The sequence below is a fragment of the Malaclemys terrapin genome, chromosome 1, assembly GCF_027887155.1.
Source record: "Malaclemys terrapin pileata isolate rMalTer1 chromosome 1, rMalTer1.hap1, whole genome shotgun sequence".
In the NCBI taxonomy this organism is placed as follows: Eukaryota; Metazoa; Chordata; order Testudines; family Emydidae; genus Malaclemys; species Malaclemys terrapin.
The window spans coordinates 16370579-16393792 of record NC_071505.1 but is presented as its reverse complement, the minus strand read 5'-3'; the positions used below and the strand labels follow the sequence as shown (position 1 = coordinate 16393792).

Genomic DNA, 23214 nt, shown 5'->3' with positions numbered 1-23214 from the left:
AATAATTACATGTATTTTTGGATACAGAGATTAAAAAATGAATGTACAAAAGATAAACCTCACATTTGCAGATGCAAGTTCCAGAGATAGCAAGTCTCTGGAAATATGTAAGCAGATCAAATATGCTGGTGGTTCTTTTGTAACAAGAGGGGTAAAGTCAGAAAGAGAACCTTGGGTTCATATGGTCATCTAAAACCAAAGACAAGCTTGAACCAAAGGCAGTAGTGGGAATGTATCAGCCATGGGTCTACGTTTAATGGAGCCCTCTCAGACCATGGCATTGAGCATGCTCTCTGGAAACACCACTTGCATGATTTGAGAGTCGGTGGGATTTTCAACCTGTGGTCTGTGGACCGCGAGGGGTCCACAAACTGTCGAAGGGGTCCGCAAAAGACAGCTATGAAAATAAAGTTTGAGATCCCAGCAAAGGCATTCCTGTTTTCTGATCAATCAAAAGTATGTGAATACCCCTACCTACATGTCAAAGCCTGCAAGTGTAGTCATTACAACAAAAGCCCCATTTAGCACTCTTGCTCAGCACAGCATCTGACGTATCCTGAGAATGTGAGTTTTCAGTCTAAGTGGTAGGGGTCCGCGGACCACAGGTTCAATTTTCAAAGCGGTCTGCACCTCCTTTGAAATTTTTTTAAGGCTCCGCAGGCGAAAAAAGGTTGAAAACCACTGGCCTAAACTAAGCCACATATAATGCAGTCTAATAGAATAGTGATGTGCTCTATATGGACACAATATGATAAATAAACAAACAAACCTTGACGACCGCAGACATAACTCATAAGGGAACTGTGCAAACCTGTTATTACTGGTTTTTATTGGATAGACCACCTAATGTGGTTCCTAAGCACCAGAAATGTGAGGAGGGGATCTGCCAATGCTGAATGTGAAATGGCTTAACCAGTAAGTCTTCTACATGGGTATTGAATCAACAGACATGCAAGATGCATGGCTTTCTAATCTCCATAGCCTAGAACCACCATCAGCATCAAGATTTGCACTAGCTTTTCTGCACCTAGTGTCCAGAGACCTTCCCTTCAGACTGGCTGTCTTCTCAAGGATCTATATGACAGCAGGGAAGGGTCATTAGAGCAGCCCTACAGAACAACTGTTCATGGTTATGCTGGATGTAGGAGTTCCTGTTAGTTTCTTCAATCAGTATAAAGGCTTAAATTTGGTTGCCAAGTCTGATTTTTAGACCTGGAATCTTGCAAAAATACATGATCGATTTTAACTTTTTGAAATATGAATTTATTTCTAGCCTGGGATTGCTTCAATACAGCCAGCGTTTGGTGTTTGTCTTTACAGTGAGTTAATACAGAAGATAAAGGGTCTGATCCAAAGCCCAAAGAAGTCAGTGGAAAGATGCCTGTTGATTTGAGTGGACTGTAGATTGGGCCCATAGGTACGCTTGGTGAACAACTCATCCAGGAAACTCTTTTGTTGTCTTTGGAAGTCCCTGGAAGGATGATTAATAATGTTCATGCTTACTCCTTTGAATTTCAGGCTCATTGATGCAAAAATAACACTGCTAATCAACTGAGAAACTGCTCTAATTTTGTTTGCAATTAAATTGGCATACTACTCCAGCATCTGTAGTACCTAACTCCCATTAATGGCTTTGAAAATAAAAGGACTTTCTGTGGATTGGCTCCTTTTGTTACATGTGATCATAGTTTTTCTGTAGTTTTCGATCTTGTGTTCTACGTTTAGCTGTAGCCTGTGATGACTCTCTATCACAAAGGACCTATGCATGCTTCTGTTGTTTCTTATCCATACATTTATAATCATGCTAGTGTCTCTGTGACTCCAAGTGGTTTTAAGAATCTCTCTCCCTGCCAGGGTTCGGGTGTGAGAAGAGATGTTTTGGTTTTTTCCATCCTTAAGAGGCTCCTAAGCAGCCAATAGCCTTGGAAATGTTTTGCATTTATACACAATTCTCATATTTCTTCCATGTATTTCTGGCAACCAATCTTGAATAGATTCTTTTAGTCTTTTGGAACATTATATGGATGAGATATGCAGGTGCTCCTCCTGTCACATATGAAGAAGCTCATTCAGTGTAAAAAATACTTCTTCCATCTATAGGCAGGTAAAAATTTGAACAGTGAAATAAAATGCTATTATCGATACCAGCTTGACTGTCCACTTTCACCATAAGCACCTTATTGTTTTTTTTCCATAACCTCTTTTACATGGGGTGGAGGGCAAAACTCCCAGTCAAAATCTGTAAAGTTGCCGTATTATAGTCCTTCCAAGTCCATCTATAAAACTCATCTCTGCTGTAATTACTATAGTAAATGTCATCCGATGAAGGCCACATGAGTAGTGAATTGTGGTTATAACTACTAATTTTGCAAGAACTGTGCACCCAGCTAGTCTGTGCTAAAACATTCAATTTTTTTTTTTTTTTATTACCCTGTCCTCTCTTCCAATCTGCCCACCCCACCTGCTTGTTTGTTTTAGCCTCTTGCAGTCTTTGGGGCAGGGACTGTCATGTACTGTATGTTTGCATTGTGTAGCCCTGACTGGTTGAAGCCTTCAGTTACTGCAGTGTAAACATTAAATATCTATTTAATAGATTAAGCTTTACATGCAATCTTTAAAGTACAGTTTTAATAATAAATTCCATCTTGCATGAACGAAGTAATTTGGAAACCTCCTGGAGACACATCTCTGTAATAGCATACCTAGTAACAGGACACATCTTGCTCGTGCAAGTAGCTTCATTAACTTTAAGGCAATGTCTACACTACAGACCTTACAATGGCACAGCTGTACCCATGCAGCTGTGCTGTTGTAAGGTCTCCTGTGTAGCGCTCTATGCCAATGGGATAGAGCTCTCCCGTCAGCATAATTAAACCACCTCCAACAAGCAGCGGTAGCTATGTCAGCGGGAGAGCATCTCCCGCCGACAGTGCTGTCTACACCAGCGCTTCTGTTGGTGAAACTTATGTTGGTCAGGGGTGTGTTTTACCAACAAAAGTGCTAGTGTAGACATAACCTAAAGTTTACTAAGATGAACAAAATTTAGTCTGTCTACAATAATTCCTTGATATTTGCAATGGAATATATAAATCATATTCTTACAGTGCTTTTAAACCTGTCCTGTGGGTACAGATATGGTTGTAGTTAGATTTCTGTTTTTTAAGATGAAAAGAAACTCTTGCAAACTTAACGTACTCTATGTTCGTTCAAAAACAACTGCATCGTTCGCAAAAAGCTGTGGCTGGTGTTCATTAAATGCTGTGGGGCCCGCTTCGGAGCCCACTGAAGTCAAGGCAAAGCCTTTCATTGACTGCAATCCCTAAATCTAGAACAGGATCCATAAATTGTCTGTAAAATGTTGCTATGACGCAGTCTAAACCAACAGAAACCTATGGTGCTCAGCAGCGTGCATGTTGAACCCTTAGTTTCCAGAATGTGATGGTCTTTCCACAACACGTGTAGCTAGAATTTTCAGGAAATGGCCATGAAGAAAGAATAACTGATAGCATGACAAAGACAAAAGGGGGTGGGGGATGAGAAAGCGCTAGTTTTCAGAGGAAGTGTAGGTTGCAAAAGTAAGCAATGGGTAATTGTGTGTGCAATAGACTGAGGCAAGAAACACTCAACTCTGTCTGAACTGGTAAGTAACATTAAAGAATGTTTCTATTGCTATAGATTCTGCTGACCTAATATGTTCAGTGGGGAAAATCAAGGCTAATTTAGAGCAGATTCTTTTATTTTCCCACCATGCCAGCTCACATCTCACTTCGTTATTATCTTGGTGACGGACACAGCTGCAGATGATAAAGGGACCACATACTGTACTGGTGTCTTTTGAAAAAAGACCAGGAGTATTTGTGGCACCTTAGAGACTAACAAATTTATTTCAGCATAAGCTTTCGTGGACTACAGCTCACTTCTTCAGATGCATAGAGTGAAACACACAGAAGATATTTATACAAACAGAGAACATGAAAAGGTGGAAGTACGCATACCAATTGTAAGAGGCCAATCAATTGAGATGAGCTATCAGTAGCAGCAGAAGAAAAAACTTTGCAGTGATAATCGAGATGACCCATAGAAGGTATGAGGAGAACTTAACATGGGGGGGGGGGGGGGGGAATTCAATTAGTGTAATGACCCAACCATTCCCAGTCTCTGTTTAGACCTAAGTTAATTGTGTCTAATTTGCATATTAATTAGAGTTCAGCAGTCTCTCTTTGGAGTCTGTTTTTGAAGTTTTTTTGTTGCAAAACTGACACCTTCAAGTCTTTTGAGACACTAGTTCATTGACACCATACAAAGTTCCACTTAAGGAAGATCTCCCTAAGAGTACATAGGTAATCCATGTTGTTATTATTTATTATTTTGTACAGACTAATCAGTTTGAAACCCATTTTTCTTCCATTAGAATGACAGCAAAGTGTTTTCACCCAGCTGTATGCTGTAGCTAAGGTTACATCAACATTTCTACTATAAACCCCTCATTTCCTGTAACTCTGCTGTATAACGCTGAGACATTCGAGTTCTTAGTGTAAAATGGTTTTATTCAGACTAAAGATTGGTCTGCTTTTTTCTTTCTTTTTTCCAAACCACTCCCTGACCCTCTGCATCTGATTAACATGGGCTTAAATGTAGCTTAAGGCCCCTTTATGCTGCCAGAGCAGTGTAAAAGGGACATCATGTAAATGAGAAGCAGGTGCCTTGTGTTGTAGTTGGAATGTAGGGATGGCTGAATGTAAACAGAACAGTGTTTTCCAGGAATTGGGAGCTGTTGAAGGTTAAGAGTATTAACCTACAGTAGTAGATGTTAACATTCACAGGGTTTGCACACTAAAGAGGGAAGCTTCTGGGAGTGACTGCAGAAGAAACACAGGGCTGTTTTCCTGGCGGGTGTAAATTGGCACAGTGCCATGTCTTCACTGGCGCTGCACCAGTTTATGCTAGTGGAGAATTCTGACCCACATCAGGGAAGAATCAATGGACAGGATTTGCATGACGAAAATAACAGAACCCAAGCGATATATGACTTGAAATAGACAAGCTGTTCTGCTTTCCAAACCCACAGTGGTAGGTGGTGGTACATTTCGGGGAGCTGGGAGGATGGATGGATAACCATTTACTTCCCTTAGGACAGAAGCAAATAGCTGCTGCTTATTATCCTTAAATTTGATGGTTTAAGGATACACGGTTTGTAGACCGTGAGGAAACGTGCGAGCTGCCATTCTTAAAACTGGTGCTGACACAGATGCATGTTGTTTTGGGTTTTGTTTTATTAACTGCTCCATGGGTCAGTCATCTCTAGCATCCACTTGTTCGGCAGTTGAACTCTGAGTTTGTACCGCCTACATGTGATCTGTGATAGATTTTCTGTGACCTTGGATCACATAATTCAGGGAGCATCAGAGGAAATTAACAGAATCGATGAACCTGCTCTTTAAAGGTCAAACTTATATTTTTAAACAAAGTTTTCAGGACCTCTGAGTATTAATCCCAGTGGCCGTGACTCTTGGATGAAAGTGAAATGTTAACTTTTTATTTTTTTCCAATTTTAAAATGTTTCCATGACACACATGTAATTCATTGATGCTGTGTACTATAGTCTTTGGTTCCTCATTGACTCAGATTTGCATTTATAAAAGTTGTGAACAGCTTTCTATGTGGAGTTTATTGGTTGTGGAAGCCTCTAGGAATCAGCTATGTTATCTTTAGTGAACAGAAACTTAAGTGTTACATAAAATCTTTTAGGGCTGGACATATGGACTATGTCATTGAGAACTGCTGAACCACTAAAAGGCCATTCATAGATGACGGTGTAGTTAAAAGTTAATTGCTGTCTTCACATAAGTTCAGTTCTGTGTTTTATTACTTTCCAGTTTCATATTTTTTTTAACACAAGTGAAATTAAATGAATAATTGGGTGAGGATTTATAAAGGAAATGGAATATTAGACTTCACAGCACATGAGGGAGGAAAAGGTGATCTCATGATGTAAATGTTGAGTTAGGAGTCTCATGGTATTGTAGCAGGCCTACTAATTTTATTCTTAAATTCTGACCTGAAAAGAATAAATTCACATCTTATATTATTAGGAGGGGTATAATTTTTTTACAGTAGAGTAATTACTGAAAATCCTAATGGAAGGCAATCATCGCAAACTGAAGAGAAATGAACTCTTTCAGTTAATAGAGTCTTAAAAAAATAGCCTTCAGTCCTTCAGGATTTAAGTAGCTGCACAATTTACTCACACAGGTTGTCCCAATGACTAGTTGCCATGAGTACAACTGTACTGGATGTGGAAGGAGAGGAAAAATAGTGATCTAAAATAGTTTTATTGCACATGAAACTGAAATAACATAATTAGGGCCCTACCAAATTCATGGCCATGAAAAATGTGTCACGGACCATGAAATCTGGTCTCACCCATGAAATCTGGCTAGTGTAGGGGAGGGGCAGGGCTGGGGACTCTTATTGTGCGCTGGTCTCCAGATGCTAGTCCCGGCTGGACTAGAGAGAGACGGGACTTCCTCGTCCCCTGCAGGGGCTGCTCCCAGGGCTAGGTCAGACCCATTTCTGGGAACCTCCCCCAGCTGCAGGTAGCTCCCCCTTCAATAGCCTTGCAGTCCCCCTACTGCTCCCTTTTGGGTCAGGACCCCCACGGTTACAACAACGTGAAATTTCAGATTTAAATACATGAAATCATGAAATTTATGATTTAAAAAATCCTATGACATGAAATTGACCAAAATGGTAGGGCCCTAAACGTAATTGCCCAAAATATCTAGGTGCTTCAGGACTACAAACAAGTGTTGTACATAGACTGCAAAATTAGTAATTTCCTTTTTTCCCCAATAGCCTAAAATACTTGGAAAAATTGCAAGATATTGGACTTTAAACCTGTGACAGGTCCAGGATTGGATATTGCCCATCCTGGGCCTTAGGTCAGTATAATTATTTTAGGCCAGTATAAATTCCTTGTTTGGTGGAAAAGAAGGAAATATTTCCCTGGCGGGTTGATTTAAAATTTAACAAAAAGATGGCATGTGTAGCTTTCTTCAAGGCTTGGAATGTTATAAGTCAACTCTTATAGATGTGTTGGTGGGCAGGGTGTAGGTGATGTGATTAAATGCAAGGACGATGACATTATGGTAGTGGACTGGGGCTTGGGAGATCCGGCTACAGTTCCTGGCTCCGTCACAAATTCTTATGTACCTTTGGGCAAGTAGCTTAATTTCTCTGGCCCTCTCACTTCTCAACCTGTGAAATGGTGATCATACTTCTCAACTTTACAGGAGTGCTGTCAAGCGAAATTGAATGTTAATTAGGCACTCGGATACTATGGCAATGGGAGTCACACAAGTAACTAGACAGGCGCTGCATTTATCCTGTGTGATGGTAATATCTATGTGATCTGCCTAATCTAAAATATTTCTACTAAAGTTTTCTGTATTGATAGCAGGTAACCTACTCATTTTTATTTGAGGAATTTTAGTTTCTAATGTCTTGGCATTTAGATACTGTACTTTAACATTTAAAACGAAATTTATCAGTGTTTCAGTATTTTGGAAGTGACACGTGTTTAAAAAGTCTAGGCAGAACTTTGTAAAGAAGTAAGGGCAATCAAGTTTTATCTGTACTCCAACCTTCAGATAGGATGTTGTGGGACTAGTATTATCCTGTAATATGCAGAAGAATGTTGGGCAGCAACTTGGTATTATCAGGAACAGGTCAAATGCTGACCGGTTGGACAAGTTTTTTCCCCCTCTCTTTATGGCTATGTGATGGAGTGTGTGTACCATACACGTGCCCTGAATGGATTAATGTGAGCCCGAGAGGCCAGTTATGTTATCTGGCGGCATCTGGAGGGAGTGCCAGGCTTAACTGATCTTGTAGGCCAGTGGGGCAGGAGCAGCTGGCTAGCATAAAGAGAGGAAGCTTGTCACAGAAGGGGGTTGCAGACTGCCGTCATTCTCTGGGAATAGAGGTGGTGTGGAAGAAGCCCTGGGATCTTTGCTTGGCTAGAGAAGGCTGGCAAGCAGCTGGGAAGGCATAAAGTAGCTACTGGAGTGGAACAGGCCCTGGTTGTCACCCTGAGAGAAGGGCAGGATTTGGACTGCCAGGGAGAGAGATCCTTGTGAGGTGTTCTGCGGAGGAACAGAGTAAGGGGAACTTAAGAGGCTTAAAAGGGCAAGCCTGAGAGAGGCTGGGTAGGAAGGAGCCCAGGGAAACAGAGGCAAGAAGCTGGAGTGCCAAGACCTTGGCTGCTGGTTATAGGGTCCCTGGGCTGGAACGTGGTGAAGTGGGGATGGCCTTGGTTCCCTAATCAGCCACTGGCAAGGTGGCATGAGCCTGGAGAAGAGGACAGGAACATTAGAAAGCCCTGAGGCAGTGCTGCAAGGACCAGGGGCCAGGAGTTGGGACCAAAGACCCTCTTGTGAGGACACTGGACTGTTTTTTATATTAGGCTTTCTGTTACCCCAGAAGAGGTGGGCTAAATCACGACCAGGCCAGAGGGCTGAGTTACTGGAAGAGAGACACTGCAGTGACAGAGCGACTGTCGGCAGCGGGCGCCAGAACAAAAAACAGCTGCTTTGCTGCACCTGTCCAGAAGGGGTACCCTACTGGTGAGTAAACACCCTTCTCAGGCCAAAGTTCTCACAGTTAGGCCCCTGAGTCTGTATTTTAGCCACTTTTGAAAATCTGACCCTTAGGCTCTTAAACATAAGCTCCTATTTCTGAAAATTTTCCCCGCATCTCTACTGTATGCAGCATATCTACTTAAAATTGATTTATATTGAATAGGTATTATGAGCGGTACCTCATAATTTATTTTAAATTTATTTTAACTTAAGGCTTTTCTACAAAATATTCAACAGACAAGTCTTTGGGGACCAGAGTGACAAGGCTGTAGTCCAGGGCGCACTTACTGCAATTCTGTCAACAACCTTTATATCTCACCTAGTTCGTACCTTAAAAATCACAACTAGAACTTGGTTTCATACTGCATTTTTAATATTTTATGCAGCAGATAACCCAGGGTTACAACCTCAAGTGGGATCGTACCATCAGCAGAGGGGGGTTGTGGCACTCGATAATGTGAGGACGACGCCATTTTGCTTTGCACAGCGTGACCTTGCATGCATGGTGTGAGCAAGGTCACAATGCATGGAAGTTGCCATTTGAGCAAAATGGTGCCCCCCCCCCATGTGGTGTGACCTCACTCTCATGGTACGTGCAAGGTCAGATTGTACAGAGGATGCCATTTTGTTCTCCCCCCCCCCCCCCCCCCAGGCTATCAAAAAGGGGAGTAAATAATGTACTTCTCAGGCCTCAAACACTCCCTACTTCCCTTCCTCTCTGTGCAAATGCCTACCTGCTCTGTCTTCAGTTTCAGCATTGCTGCTGGTAAACAGCCAGAATGTGCACATGAAAAGTAGTGTGCAGAATAACTCCTGCCAGGGCAGTGCATAAGAGATGTCATCCTTCTAGTGCATAAGACAGGAAGTGTAACTGAGCTTCAACAAAACAGTGAAATTGACTGTATTCTGAGTTATCAGTGCACAAAGTAAACAGAAACAATCTAAATATAAATATATACTCTCTCTAATCTTTCAAAAACAATGAGGAGTACTTGTGGCACCTTAGAGATTAACAAATTTATTTGGGCATAAGCTTGCGTGGGCTAAAACCCACTTCATCAGATGCATGGAGTGGAAAATACGGTAGGCGGATATATATATACACAGTACATGAAAAGATGGGAGTTGCCTTACCAAGTGGGGGGGGGGGTGTCAACACTGTAAACTATAGAGTTTCTTGCACCTTCCTCTTAAGCACCTGGTGCCGGCCACTGGTTGAGATAGGATACTGAACAAGATAGAACTCTGGTCTTATACAGTATGGTCATTTCTGTCTGTCTTCCTGCTTTCCTTATTGGACGTTTTGTTCCTATGATGGATTTTGGGGGGAAAGGTTGAGCTTGTCTTCTACATAGCATTTGTTTCATATGTGCATTACGTGTAAAAGCACAGATCTGACAAATCATTGTTTTTGAAATAATTTGTAGTCCGTATGTGTAGTTTTTTCTTCTTCTTCAAATAAATTGAATTTATCAAATTTTTTTGCTTAACTATTTCAGTTGAAATGGGGTATTGTATTGGGAATTTTTCTTTTACATTTCATGGACCAAATAAAATGGTTTAACATAATGTTGAAACATGAGGGGAAATGTCACTATTTGGGAATTAGAGATCTGCTGTTCAGTGCTATCCAGCAAGACAACTGGCAGATGAGTGTCCAGCAAACCTGGTATCAGTATAATGCAGGTCATTTGAATTATCTGTAGATATTGTAGTCTGATAGCATGGGCAAACTTTGCAGTGCGTATCTCCACTATACAATTCACTTGCTGCTATTCTGAAGACATAGTCTTCTTCGTTTTATTGACAGCTCTATTTTGTGCTTCTTTCTAACAAAAATGACACGTTAGTGGTTAGTCATAAAACATCCTTAAAGTAATATTGCTTTGCCAAATGTAACTTGCATTGTCTTGTGCCATTTTGTACACTCATTTTACATTCCTACAAAGCAATAGCTTAAAGATGCGCCTTTCAGTGAAAATTAGAACAGTAGCTCGTCCGAGTTATACTACCAACGCTGTGGTGCTATTAATAATACCAAGCAATTACTTTAGAGCCAGCTTTCCTGCTAATTCCCAGTATATTGTTTATGGTAGCTGTAATTGCATTAGAATTTCCTCCTACCTTGCTTTGGCTATCATAATGGTTTTAAATAGTGTAGGTCACTAGTAGACTCTGATGCCTTACCGCTTTATTTTTAAGCCAATGGCACACTATGACTGTGTTTTTAAGTGTATTCTATCATTTTCATTATGCACCTTAATGTAAGTTCTTCTCCAGAAATGAGGCTATCAAACAGATATTTGACTTATTCATAAACATATGCCAACTTTTTCCTGATTGTTTTCATCAGATATTTGGCAACTTAGCTGCTTTGACTGCCGCTATGCAGTTACACTGACTTATGCCATCTGAAGATCTGGCCCACAATTTTCATCTTTCTATGGATTTTGATTTACTCAGAACGTGGACAATAAGCGTCTAAACCAATATGGAAAATGATTGTCACCATGTTAAAAATTTGTACTCACTTCCCTTCATTTTTTAACCTAAATGCGTATAGCTAGCAAAATTATTTTTTAACTTTTTCTTTGGGGGGAGGCAATCTGGGCATGACCATGCATTTATTGGTTGGCGGAATTAGAGAAATGTGGGAAAATAATCACACCTGAGGTGAAGCGGGGAATTTTACCTGTACACTAGCTGTATTTGGATGAGAAAAGTAACTTTTGTGGTTGAATACTTTGCTTTCTGGCCTGGAATACCTTGAGGGACTCAGTCCTGAAGCAAATAACCTGAAGAAGGGCAAGCCCTTTCTTGTTATTTTGCTCAATAGGAAGTCTGGGCACAAATAAGATATCCACAGGCACTTTTTTCCAGCGTGTGGTTCCAACACCAATGGCTGACGAGACTTGGATTTTACAACTCTGCCTGGAAAAGCTTCTGACTAGAAGGACATGATGTCCAACTCTGTGATGCGGAGCAATGTGAGTAAAGGATGCATACAATAATTATACCTGGGTGTACACAGTACAATGTCCCAAATCCCTAGATTTCCCCCCCCCTCAATTAGCATTAGATGTTTTTGTAAATGGGCAGAGTTGCGACTCTGTAGTTAACTGGCAAAGAAATATAGTTAAAACTAGAAAAGTTGTATACATGGAACATGCCTCTATAGTCTCTGTTCAGTACTGTACATCCATGGTTGTCCAGGCTTCTCACACTTGCAGAACTTGGCCATATCCATCAGGAATGTTTGTCTGTGAAAATCCATTCTGAAGTAGACACTAACATATGATCTGCTGTCTGAGAGGTGAACTCAAGCAACTGAACTTTCCTACAACTCTGATCCTATTAGCTTGAATATATGCAACCCATCTTCTTTTGTGATTGTAACACTGAACCTCTGCGTGGGCGGTTGACCCAGAGATTGAATCTGGGATCTCCTGTCTCTAAAAGTGCAGTCTGCTGCCTAAGCTAAAGGACCCACCTCTCTGAGCTAGGGCTGTAGCAGGCTTATCCTCTGCCCAGCCACCACTTGAGGGGGATGTGTATCACACTGAGTGAGTGTGAGTTACATGCAAGGGCGCCACAACAGGTGGGGTGGAGAGGGTCAAAGTCCCCCTACCCCCACCCCCACTGCATTTGGTAAAATTTTGTCCCCTGGCTGGTAGTTCTGTTGCTGTGGCCTCAGAAGCAACGTGGTACTGAGCTGGCGGGTCTCCTTCCCCTGCCCATAGGGAACGGCAGTGACGGAGGAACTCAGGCTGCTGCTGGCTGGCAAGGTCGGCACTGCCTCTGCAGGGCTCCCCACACACTACCCATGGGAAGGGAGGATGCTGAGGAGCTGGAGGTGCTGATTCTGGGGAGGGGACGCTGGTTGCCTGGTGACTGGTGGTGCTGCTGTGAGGCCTCTTTTACTGCGCAGCCTGTGGAGGCCCCACCCAACAGCTTGAACTCCCCTGCTGTCTCCTAGTCATGCCTGAGTCTGGTCTGGGCTGGACTGGCTCAGTCCCAGGCATCGGCCGGAGAAAAGGGTCCAGCTTCTGGGGGGATGCTAGCGCGGAAAAGCACCGACCCCACTCAGCAATTCAACTCCGTGGCTCAGATCACATCTGCTAAGGTCCATCCTCCCTCACCCACCCAGTTCCAGCATTCCCCATCCAGGGCGGTCTACCCCAATCTCCTCCCTCCACTGCTGTTAGTATGGGGTAAATTTTTGGGAAGTGTTCGGTAAATTATTTTTTTTAGGCTTCACTCTTCTCCTGCTTGAGGCCTCAACAAACTAGTAGTTACTCCAGCTCTAAGTCTCAGCTTTCCTATCAGGCTGTACGGAAACAGAGGAACATGGCGGACACATCTACTTAGCTAACCAGTCACCCAGGAAAGAGCTCACCAGTGAAATGACAGCAATGGCCCCTTTTTAAGACTTCTCTAACTAACATAAGGACATGCCACCATCACTCTCTTTCATCAGTTGGGGAAGAACTAGTTGTCATAGCAGCACTCTTGGGCACTCTCATTCTGCAAGTGGAAAACTCCCAATTCACCTCGATTTCATGATCTCCGCTGCCCTGTTAGGCTGGTTGGAGTCAGTGATTCCTTTCTAAAGAGGAGAGGTGATAAGTGGCAGTGCTACTGTCTTGCAAAGAATGCCAATGGAGACCAGGAAGCTCATTGACTCATGGGCTAGCAGCTGTGGGAACAAATTCTCAGTGAACTTTAACCCTAAACTATCTGGAAACTAACTGGAAAACTGCCAGCCTATAAACTCTCTCACCATAATCACTTCAGCATCTCTAATATGGTTCACGGAAAGAAACCCCTGTTTATCATGGGAAATATTTTACATGTCAGTGGTTCATAAAGGAATAAAATAATTAGGCTAAACCAACCAGTACGGAGTATTTTTCTCGTACTGAGGGACATGGTTACTGAGGAGTTTTAGTACAGAGAACAAAGAGGTTCCCAGAAGACTTGACTTTTATTTTTCAAAACAACTATTTTGCATCTCAGAGCTAAACCATTTTAATTTCCTTAATTAAAAGCGATGATTGGCGCATACAGACTAATAATAGAATTTAATTCTATTACACTTAATATGAGAGTTACAATAATGGATTTATACCTTATTAAAATGGTTATTTCTTAGTGTGTCATTTGCTGTAGCTCGAAATTTTCTTAACAAATTACATTAATTTTCATACAGTGTTGGAAAAAGGGAGAGAAACCAGATATGTATTTATAATTGCTACCAGTAAGGAATAAGGCATCTCTTTAATCCAGGATAGATTGAGAGAGTTATTATGAGATTAAATTAAAATGTCAGAGCACAACAATAAGCAATAAAGTGGTTGGGGGAAGAGAAGTTTTTCCATAATTGAAAAAGGGAAAATTCCGCAAAATAACTTTGCCTCGAAAACAGTAAAATCCGATCAAAAGTTCAGTTATCAGGATAAACTGGGACCCATACATGTTGAGTTGGGTGATTTGTTTGCATAATTGCATATATGGAAAAATACAAGAAATATGTTCTATACCATTAAGAATCTAGATAAGTGTGAGTATGTGTTTCACACACTTAACGTGGCCCAGATAGTCCACTCCATAGCACTGTGGGCTGGTTGATCCAATGGCCCGGGGCTGTGGGAGAGTGCTGCCTTTGCAGCATCATGTCCTGCCTCTCTAGGGCCTTGGCTACACTGGCGCTGTACAGCGCTGCAACTTGCTGCGCTCGGGGGTGTGAAAACGTCCCCCCCTCGCCCCCAGCGCAGCTCTGTAAAGCGACAGTGTAATCCGCGCCTGCAGCGCTGCACGCTCGCTCGCAGCGCTGCAAACTACTCCCCTGGCGCCGCGACTACATTCACTGTGAATTGCCAAGAGTAGCCAAGGCCTTTATCCCATGAGTGCTTCCCCTCTGGATCTGTGCTTCCTGAAATTTTGGAGGTAGAGCTGGAGGAAGGAAATGATGGAGCAGGGGAACTAGCTGCTGTCTGTGGTGTCTTCCTCTTCTGTACCCATGGATTTCTGGTGGGAAATCTGAGTGGGAGTTACTGCGTCTTGAAGTCGCATTAATTCCTGCCGGTCTCATCAGTGACTGCAACTGTGCAGTTGCAAGAGGACTCTGGTAAGATCATTTAAAGGCCAGGAAAGAGCCCTACTCTCTGCGGGGAGTAGATTTGACTGGAACATCAGCGTGGAGGGAATGACCCTGCATGGGAACTGAGTGTCCCCTTACCTCTGTATTCTGGGATGTGGTGGATTTGGGAGAATGCACATCCTGCTTCCTCTGTCAGCTCCCCAACACCTTCCCTTGAAGAGGCTGATTTGAGAGGAACTCTGTGGAAGGAAACTTTGCAAGTTTCTCGTGGCCTCTGTATTTTCATCTGGGTATCCCATAAAAAATTTTAAACTTAAACAATATCCACTGAGAATACATATCAGTTGGAGGTTTTTTTGTATCCTGTTTAACTCTAGTTCTCTAAAGAAGAAAGTTCCTGCCCCTCATCTCCTGCAAATTTAGCAATGGCACAGCTCTGAGTTAAGCACTGTTCATGTGCCATTGTAACCCACACACCTCCTGGGTGTTGTGCTCTGTCGCATCTAGTGGCACCTGGACTACTTAGAGATGAATGGGTCTGCTCTACAGCCTTCACTAAGAGCCAGTTGGCTTTTAGCTCATGCAGTAGAGCAGGGGTCGGCAATCTTTCAGAAGTGCTGTGCCGAGTCTTCATTTATTCACTCTAATTTAAGGTTTCGCGTGCCAGTAATACATTTAACATTTTTGGAAGGTCTCTTTCTATAAGTCTATAATATATAACTAAACTATTGTTGTATGTAAAGTAAATAAGGTTTTTAAAATGTTTAAGAAGCTTCATTTAAAATTAAATTAAAATGCAGAGCCCCCCCCCAGACCGGTGGCCAGGACGCAGGCAGTGTGAGTGCCACTGAAAATCAGCTCGCGTGCCGCCTTTGGCATGCGTGCCATAGGTTGCCTACCCCTGCAGTAGAGGCTTATGCACTAAGCTCCAGAGGTCTTAGGTTCTCTCCCACCCTCCGATGACCAGGGTCTGTCAGTGTTACACAAGGATTCAACAGCTTTTAGTTGTCATCATTAAAAGCACAATACCCGGCAGTTAGGACAAGCTGGGGTTTTCCCACACAGTCTCCTAATCCTGAAAAGGCTGAATAACAGTTTTGGGGTGTTTTTGTTAATTTTTTTCCCATTTGGATGGAGACCAAGCATGAAACATTTCTACCCAAAACCTTCTGGGGATTGCAGTAGACATTAGTTGTGCAAATTTATCTGTAGCAGTCACATAGGCAATAGCTATAACAGAAACGTTTTTATGACTTTTAAAAAATTCAACAGATGGATCCATATGGGCAAAGGGGTGGGGCGGCTGTGGGTGCATTTTTTTTAAAAAAGGAAGATACACCTGTGTGACATCGTGCTACTGCAGCACATGCTAACTAGAGTCCCCAGTCCTCCAAGCACTTACGTATGTGCTTATCTTTACATATGTGAGTCCATGGGGAATTACAGTATTAGAAAACAGAGGTCAGATCTTCAGCTGGTGTAAATTGAGGAAGATCCATTCATTTTAATGGTCCTACGCCAATTTATATTAGCTGAGGATCCCGTCCTGTAGTATTTTAAGTGTGTGCCAGAAATCTTGATCATGTAATCAGAGTCTGAATTTCACGCTTCTTGAATTTAAGAATATATGTCCAAGATACAAATACAACTGGTGCTTTTCTTTTTTTTTTGAGTGCCTTGCCCAATTGAGCCACATTAAAGGGGCCTGATTTTAAGAAGGCAGTTGCTTGGCACATGCTAAAAGTCAGACTCTTAAAGGGTTTCAGTTTAGGCAGCCAGAAATTGAGGTGTCCAAAATCATTAGTCTCTTTTGAAAATCTTGACTATAATGTGATTAAGTGGAATGTTCAAATTTCTTGTCAACAGTTACAATTGGACCTCTGGAAGGATCAGTGAAGACACTATCGTTTTTCAGACAACCACATCTGTGTCAAATTTAGTGTGGTAGAAACTAAACATATAGAGAATACTTTTGAGCCAGATTTATCCCTAATGTAATTCCGTTGACTTCAGTGGCATTACATCAGGGTTGAGTTTGGCTCATTATATTTTATTTATAATCCAGGATGTGTATGTAGCTACAGCACATCCTCGCCCAGGGTCTGGTACCCAAGAGGAAAACATGCATGATTCCATCAGTACTTTGTTAATTTAATTATAACAACAGATGCAGCATTTAATCTATTTGACTTCTGTTATTGGGTTACTAAATCTTACTCAGAGAACACTGTCATTTAATTACCCCGAACTATCGCACTGAGTAATAAGCCTTACAGCTTTTCAAAATGTTAAGCAGCTTTGTAACTTCCCCTATACTCTACTACATCAATAAACTAATATTTTTGCTGATAATACTTTTTGAAATGGGAGATGTAAATCTATCTTCCGCTTAGCAATACCTATTTCCTGCTGTAGTGGTTTAAAAAATAGATGTATTTTTCTCTCTCACATTCCTTCCCGCACCTCGCCCCGGGCAAATGAGCTCAAATTTTTTAATGAAAATGTAAGTCCTCTTCAGGACAGCACTTAAGCACTTGCTTAAAGTTAACATGTGCTACTTGAGGCAGTGGCTTGAAAACAACAGCAGCGTTTCCACTTGTATTTCCAGTGGTGCAATTTTTATGGCCTTTTTAAAAAGAAATGTGTGCATTCCACTAACCATGATATGATTACATGGGAGGTTTCCTAGTGAAATGCTTAAGCCCAGCTGCTAATGGGGACAGTAATTCCACTCTAGAGATGTCTGCAGTTGGTTTAGTGGTTCTTAGGTCTGTGTGTGTCTCGGTTCCATGTTGGTTTTGTCTCCTTTGATTCTTACAGCTGAGATATGTGCAATAAGTGTCTTGCCTTCTCGTGATTGCGGACTTGCTCTTTCCATTCCAGTGATGCACTTTTGGCCACTGCGCCAGGTATCTCACAGCTGTCCTGGTTACTGGTCTCAGCCTGGGTAGTGGTGCCTCTGAAGTCCATGGGCCTGACCTGTAACTGTGTGGGCAGTCAGCTGTAAAGCAGTGTTACTACAGAAAGAGGAATTCTGCATCCTTGTAGAACATTTACAGTGTACTAATTTAACATAAATAATACTTTGTCTTTTCATTTGGTTTCAGGTGAACAGAGTCTTTGCTTTTAAACTTCATATCCTTTTGCTCTGTTCCTGTTAATTTTAAATATTTCTTCCCTCTAAATATGTAGGTGTATTTCTCCCGTCTCTCCCTCCTACACATTGGAACTTCGTATAATTGCATGAGTGCTTATTTCACCTATTTACATAATGTTTCTGCAATATCAGGAAAGAGGCTTTGCAACATATGCCATATTTGGTAGGACATTCTGGTGCAAGAAAATTGAACTGAGGAAGTACCCCATCTGTTTTGACAAAGTGTTCATAACAGATAACAGGAACGTGTAGCTTCCGATTCTTTAACTGATTACTACAGACAGAAAATAATAATGCTACTTGCATTCATTTTATTATCGTGTGATTAGTGTAAAACAGTGGCTCTCAATCTTTTCAGACTGCTGTACCCCTTTCGGGAGTCTAATTTGTCTTGCGTACCCCCAAGTTTCATCTCACTTAAAAACGACTTGCCTACAAAATCAGACACTTTTATATTTTTATATCAGAGCACACTATTACTGAACAATTGCTGACTTTCTCATTTTTACCATATAATTATAAAATAAATCAACTGGAATATAAATGTTGTACTTACTTTTCAGTCTATAGTATATAAAGCAGGATAAACAAGTCATCTGTGAAATTTTAGTTTGTACTGACTTCGCTAGTGCTTTTTATGTAACCTGTTGTAAAACTAGGCAAATATCTAGATGAGTTGATGTACTCCCTGGAAGACCCCTGCATACCCCCAGAACTATGTGTACCACTGGTTGAGAACCACTGGTGTAAAAAGTACAGTAGACAATGTGGCGAGTAATACAGGAAATACATGATTCAAAGGATACTTTCCATGATTTCCTGTTCCCTGGTGTATGACACTGGAAGCAGCTGGCACACTGGAAATATTGTTTAAAACATGGGCAGGTTATACTTAGGTGCAAGTAATTTAAGAAACTTGGGGTGAAATTCTGACACTACTGAAGTCTAGACCCTATTGAAATCCCACAAGGTGCCTATTTCCATCATTAGGCACCTAAATACCTTTAAATATTTGGCCCCCTAAGTGACTATCTCACTCTTGAACAGGGGACCTAGGCATTTCTGAAAATTTGAACCCAAGTCCGTGAGTTATTTTCAGTTAGTCAAATGGCAGGTAAATGTATCAAAAAATATACACTCTTATCTAAATTCTGATTATTCTTGAAGGTTTTAACAAGGTAATGTAAAGTTATGTGGTGACTGATATGAGGCTTAGCCCTACCTTCTGTAAGTTCATTTTACCTTTCCTCTGCCGTCATCAGCACATATTCCACATTAAAAGGGCACCCATTGTGTTGCTACAGATGCTCACAGTCCCGTAGAGTTCTGAATGGCTAACAGCAGTGGTCTCCACTGAGCCAGTGACCTAGCAGTCCAAAGCTCTGTATCCCATGAGCCATCTTTTTTTTTAGCAATAATTTAATGTTTAAGACTTAATAATCAAGAGGTGGGATATATCACGAATAACAACATGTTGGGAGGAACTGATTGTCATTCGCTTGGCTTCAGGCTGTTGGTCCCAGCTGCTCTTCGGTGCCCAAAGAATCCTTGCCATGCTATCGTCATTGCTAATATAATGGAAACTTTGTTTTAAAGATTCTGTGAGAGCTGTTGCATTGTGCACAGTATAGGCTATTACTACCCAGCCCCCCCAACCAGTCAGGTCTTTGGGATAATTTTCAATCTTTCAGAGTGAATTTTTTTTTATGAATCAAGAAATCCAGCAAGTGGCGGGAAGATATTGAGCATTTCTATTATCTCAACAATTCTCTTTGGCAGAGAGGAGACGATGGTCAGGAATCTCTCTCTCTCTCATACTCACACACGCACTTGTATGGATGTTCTATATTTGTATTTTTCAATATCCTCAGAAAAATGCTAGTTTTAGTAGTAGACGTTATTTCTCCATTAAAACTAATAGGCATGATCCCTCTATTTTCCTATATGCAAAACACTTGTTGGAGTTGCTGGAAATACTGTGTCCACCTTTACTTCCTTATATAGCACCCAAAATGCACTAAGTAGAATAGCAGAAATACTAGGATGTGGTGGTCTACAGCAGTAACTTAATTCCTTGAAAGGAAATTTCAGACTCAGCAAGTCCAGGTTCACTTCCTAGCTTTGCTGCAAATGTGTGTAATGTAGGGTGTCACTTAATCTCTGTGTGTCGTGTGTATTTAGATTCAGTTCTTGGGGCAGGGACACTACTCTTCCTGTGTGTGTCTGCATGGTGCCTAACACAGTAGAATCACTATCTCAGTTGGGACACTAGGCACTATTGTAATACAAAATAATATATCTTACATGGCTTTCATTTGAGTTTTTTGTATTGTATATTTCAATCGGCCTGCTAGAATTCTTTACTCATGAGTTGTCATAAAAGACAAGCAAAGCAGCAGTTTCCTTCCTAAAGTTTTCTTTAGAAGAAATCTTTTTGGTTTTTCTCTCTGGCACACTCCAATTTAATCCTGAAGTGTTGCCATAATTTACTTTGATCTTGTCTGCACTAAAAAGTTGTACCACCTTACACCAGTATGGTTAAAGCGGTACAATCCACACAGTGTGGACACAGTTATATTGGTATAAAGGTACTCTATACTAGTAAAGCAATTCCCATACAGGAAGGGGAATAAGCTATAATGGGATAAGGCACCTTTATACTGGCATAACAATGTCCACATGAGGACTTTTTGTGGTATATTTGTGTAAAAAAAAAAAAAAAAAAAAAAATCACAACTCCGACTGACATGGTGGGACTGTAATGCTGCAGGTGAGGAGAAGACACAAAGAGTAATGAACACTGAAGGGCTGTCAATGCTGGGAAAATGTTCTGTGTGGCTTCTGATGGCCTGATCCCTTTTTACTGAATGGTTTTCAAAACCTCAGGTCAGGCTGCCTTAAACCACGTAACACCACATCTTTGCTGTGTTTGTATCCAGTTTTTAAATTGCTTTAACTAGACCAGTTTTAAAAAGGGTTAGTAAATGTCCCTTGTGTAGATAGGGTCTTAGATGGTGCGTGGTGGAATGGTAGGGAGGGCTTAGTCAAGTTGGTATTTGAAATTGTCTCTAGAAAATATACAGAACAAAAAACAAACACGAAGGAGAAACTTGTTAATATTTCATATAAAATTATAGGATTACTACACATTTTTTTTGATGGAATGGAGAATTAGCCGTTCCTAATAATTGATGCAGTCTAAAAAAATCTAACTTGTGTTTTAAAAAAAAAAAAAGTCACACTGAGGCAATGTCTGAAATGGACATATTTTCTTCCTTTTGTGCTTTGAGACATTTGAAGAGCTCATGCTGTTTTAGGGGAGGACCGTTTTTTGATAAATGATTGTTATTGCTAACGACAGTGCTATATGCACTAGAAAGGGCTTAAACCCTCAGGCTTTTGGCCTTTTATTGATGTTTTTTCAATGTGGACCTTAATCTCTAAGGAGCTGAGTTTTCTTTAATTTTATATATTTATTAGTGCAGCTCGATGGATACCTTTTTTGTTGTGTCTGTATTTCTGAGTGAAAAGTCATGGACAAAATATAAAAATCAGAGAAGAATAAGAGTGCTATAATGACCGAAATAAAGAAAATGCATAAAAATACATGAAAAGCAAAATATTGGCATCCCCAGACTTTCAGGCTTTCAAGCCATAAAACCAAGGTATTTTATTCCTCCAACACTGAAAAGAGATTTCACAGCCATTATGATGATGTCAATCCATTTTCTTAAATTTCCACTGTTATTTTATTAACCCCTATTTTTTAGCTTGCTTTTCAGCCCTACCAATACTGTTTCTCTCTAATGTAATATACAAGTGAAAATTATTTACTGGTTTAGTAGAATTTGGGTTTTGCCTTTTGAACAGAACATTTGTTTTTAGAAGTAATAATATTGCTTGTTTAAAAAACAAGATATTCATAATGAAATTGTTCTGTATCTCTTCCAGAAGTTTAGTCAAGGTGCTGCTTATCCTAAAATAAAGTGTAAGATTGTTATAATGAATTTGTATGCCTTCTGTAGAGGCTTTCATCCAAAGATATCAATGCACTTTAATAAATTAGGCTTCACTGCTCCTATAAGGAAAGGAGTGGTGTTCCCATTTTATTAATAGGGCAGTTGAGCTCAAAGGGTTTGATGCCTGTATTTTCAAAAGTGACCACTATTTTTTGCTATCTCAATTTTCAGGTGCCCAACTTGGTGTCTCATGTTAGGCACCCAAAAACTGAGGCACTCAAAATTAATGGACACTTTCTAAAAACATAGAGCTCACTGACTTGCCCAGAGTCACAAAGCAAGTCTGTGGTATAGTAGAGTAGAATCTCTCTTGACTCTTGGCCCTACATTCTAATTACTAGGCCACACACTAGCCACATGATAGAATTTGTGTGGTTGTGTCTATTGGAATGTACAGATCCAATTTTGTATAAGTTTTACTTAATTCATGGAAAATGTGCCCTTTTCTCAGTGCTGCAGGCAGTTTACTCTGCAAGTAAATTTTAAAACACGGTCAAATGAAGTGTCTGAGTGTGACCTAAAAGGGAAGTGTTAGGTTTCTGTTTGGCAATCCTTTGTTGCTTGGTGCTGTTACAATACCTTTAAGCAAATGGGTTGGGAAACTATTGATATTGCAAGTAGAAAGTTGAATGTGTCAGATTGGAACTTGAGCAATTTTGGTGGAAATGTTTGCAGGGGCTGGGGAGAACTAGTTCCTCTTATTTGGATTAATGGGATTGGTACTAAGCCAGAAACTTGACAAAGAGTAAAGACCTACCCCCGCATCCACTCTTTAAAATTACTCTGATTGCATTTCAGGGTCATGGAGCAACTTCAATAGCTGAAGGATGTTTTAGGCCAGGGATTTCACAGAGTGAGCGACATCTACAGAGAGAGAGGTGTGACTCAGTACCCTCTTCCATTCACAATTTCATAGATCACATCCACTCTGTCTTGATTGCAAGGACCAGTTCTCTCCCTTTCAAAATTGTGTAACATCCCTGTGGCATTTACAGCAATTGCTTATGTGAAAAATTAGTAGCCAGGAAGTATTTAGAGTGGGATTTTCTAAATCTCTTAGCAATGGCCGGTCTCTGATCCTGTTGAAGTCAATGGAAGTTTACCATTGATTTCAAGGGAAGCAAAGTTGGGCCATCTCTGAAAATCCCTGCCTTAATGTATATGTTTAGTTCTTTTAATGCAGTTTAGCATCTGGAAGAGAGGGGCCAGTATCATGTGACCATCCACCTAAACAGGGGCTGCCAGCTTAGGCTCCACAGACCACCAGTGGTCCATGAACAATAGTTTAAATACAGTGTT

At 41.0% G+C, this 23214-nt stretch overlaps 1 protein-coding gene across 5 annotated transcripts in view; it reads left to right on the top strand.

The window, feature by feature from the left end:
• Window positions 1-23214, top strand: part of FAM107B (family with sequence similarity 107 member B) — a 73936-nt gene that overhangs the window by 27081 nt on the left and 23641 nt on the right. The window contains exon 2 of one of the 5 annotated variants that reach the window (XM_054016886.1): window positions 8485-8624. The exons of 2 other annotated variants lie outside the window; for them this stretch is intronic. The gene's annotated coding sequence lies outside the window, so the exon portion shown is untranslated. Of the gene's footprint in view, window positions 1-8464; window positions 8625-23214 lie in introns of all 5 variants that reach the window. 2 more of the 5 variants (XM_054016876.1, XM_054016867.1) reach the window with 2 other exon arrangements.